Genomic DNA, 2297 nt, shown 5'->3' with positions numbered 1-2297 from the left:
CAGGAGGAGAAGGAGTCTCAACCAATGGAGAAAACTGTGGTTTTGCTCGGTAGCTCCTGTGTGATTGAGCAAGCCTTGCAAAGCAAGCTGAGATGTAGAAGGAAGCAAGAGAGAGGAAGAAGGAAGCAGACAAGAGCCAGTTGTTCGGGGGCCTGATAGAAGCTGTCTGGAGGCCTGATTTGGCCGCCGGGCTGCATGTTTGACACCCCTGGTCTATACTGCTGTGTATAGCCTACTGTAACAAGATCCTGTAATGTAATTTTTGCACCGTTTAATGAGTCACGTTAATACTTATGTTATACTTTAGTTCTACCTTTTAGATCCTAGTACATTGCCTATCGAATGTCCCTAGTGCATTACCTATTGAATGCATTGTACTAACTAATGAATAGATGAAGATATCTTATACTGAATCAGACCACTGGTGCTTCGAGGTCAGTATTGTACAGGGGTGGAATTCTAGCAGGAGCTCCTTTGCATATTAGGCTACACACCCCTGATCTAGCCAATCCTCCAAGAGCTTACAAGGTTCTTTTTTGTAAGCTCTTGGAGGATTGGCTACATCAGGGGGGAATGGCCTAATATGCAAAGGAGCTCCTGCTTGAAATCCACCCCTGGTATTGTCTACTCAGACTTGCAGTGGCTATCCAGGGTCTCAGGCAGAGGTCTTTCACATCATCTCCTACCGGGTCATTTCAACTGGATATGCCGGGGATTGAACCAGGGACCCTCTGCATGCAAAGCAGAGGCTCTTCCACTGAGCCACAGACCCTTCCCAATCTCTCTGTGTGATCTGCCTGGAGTTCCCTGTGAGAAAGGCAGACTAGAAATAATGTAAATAAATGCCCTGCCCAGGGCTTTTTTTGTAGCAGGAACTCCTTGGCATATTAGGCCACACCCCTTGTATGTAGCCAATCCTCCTGGAGCTTACAGTAGGCCCTGTACTATGAGCCGTGTAAGCTCTTGGGAGGATTGGCTACATCAGGGGTGTGTGGCCTAATATGCAGAGGAGTTCCTGCTACAAAAAAAGCCCTGGCCCTGTCAAGATCTCTCCCCTCCTCAAATCCTGCTTCCCCCAAGCTCCACCCCAAAATCTCCAGGTATTCCCCAACCCAGAGTTGGAAACCCTATATTATTACTCAAGTGCAGCTATCCACGAAGCTCTATGCAGCTCAGGAAAACTGGTAAAGGTATCGTTGATTGTTCCTGACACCGCTAATGCCATTTTAAATGTCACTTCATCGCACGGGTCTTTCAGCTCCTTCCTTGCCACCGAGAAATCTGCAGAGACGGCAGCTGTGGGGGCTTGTCACTTACCCATCATGCGGGATTTCAAAGCGCTGAACTGAGTCATCCAGATCCCGGTGACTCACTCAGGCCACTTGATACGTGCTCTTTTCCATTTCGAATTCAATACAGCAATCACTTAGAAAAACCACTCACAGCCGGCAGCTACTTTCCTCCCTTCAGGCCTCTTAGTACTCCACTCGCTAAGTTCCTCCTGACTGGGAAACGAGGCTAAAAACATTTGGGGGCTGGTAAAAGAAACAAGTCAAAGCTATGTATGATGCCTGTCCTGCTCCGTGCATTCAACAGAACCTCAGTTCTACAGGCAGATTTCTACAATCCTTCCTTGGCCACATTTACTGCTTTATTTGGTGCTTTTTAGTCAAGAAGAAGAAGAAAGAAGAAGAAGAGGAGGAGGAAAAGAAGAAAAGGGGGAGGAGGAGTAAAAGAAGAAGGGGAGGAGGAGGAGAAGAAGAAGAGGAGGAGGAAAAGAAGAAAAGGGGGAGGAGGAGTAAAAGAAGAAGGGGAGGAGGAGGAGAAGAAGAAGAGGAGGAGGAAAAGAAGAAGAAGAGAAGGAGGAGAAGAGGAGGAGGGGAGGAGGAGGAAAAGAAGATGAGGAGAAGAAGAGATGGAAGAGAAGAAGAAGGAGAAGAGAAGAAAAAGAGGAGGAGGAGAAGAGGAGGGGAGGAGGAGGAGGAAAAGAAGAAGAGAAGGAGAAGAAGAAGGAGAAGAAGAAGAGGAGGAGGAGGAGGGGAGAAGGAGGGGAGGAGGAGGAGGAAAAGAAGAAGAAGATGAGGAGGAGGAAGAGGGGAGAAGGAGGGGAAGAGGAGGAGGAGGCGAAGAAGAGGAGGAGGAGGAAAAGAAGAAGAAGAGGAGGAGGAAAAGAAGAAGATGAGGAGGAGGAGGAGGAAGAGGAGAAGAGGAGGAGGAGGGAGGAGGAAGAAAGGAAAAAGAAGAAGAGGAGGAGGAGGAGGAGATGATGGTGGTGAATTTATATCCTGTCCTATACT

The 2297-nt window shown here is 48.0% G+C and overlaps 1 non-coding gene across 1 annotated transcript; it reads right to left on the bottom strand.

Moving 5' to 3' along the window:
* Nucleotides 1–700: 700 nt before the first annotated feature.
* TRNAA-UGC (transfer RNA alanine (anticodon UGC)) lies at nt 701–772 on the bottom strand. The gene has a single exon. It is a non-coding gene; the product is annotated as a tRNA-Ala (tRNA).
* Nucleotides 773–2297: the final 1525 nt, after the last annotated feature.

Source organism: Heteronotia binoei, chromosome 7 (genome assembly GCF_032191835.1).
Source record: "Heteronotia binoei isolate CCM8104 ecotype False Entrance Well chromosome 7, APGP_CSIRO_Hbin_v1, whole genome shotgun sequence".
NCBI classification, from domain to species: domain Eukaryota; kingdom Metazoa; phylum Chordata; class Lepidosauria; order Squamata; family Gekkonidae; genus Heteronotia; species Heteronotia binoei.
The sequence above is the reverse complement of the archived record's forward strand: the minus strand, read 5'-3'. Positions and strand labels throughout refer to the sequence as shown.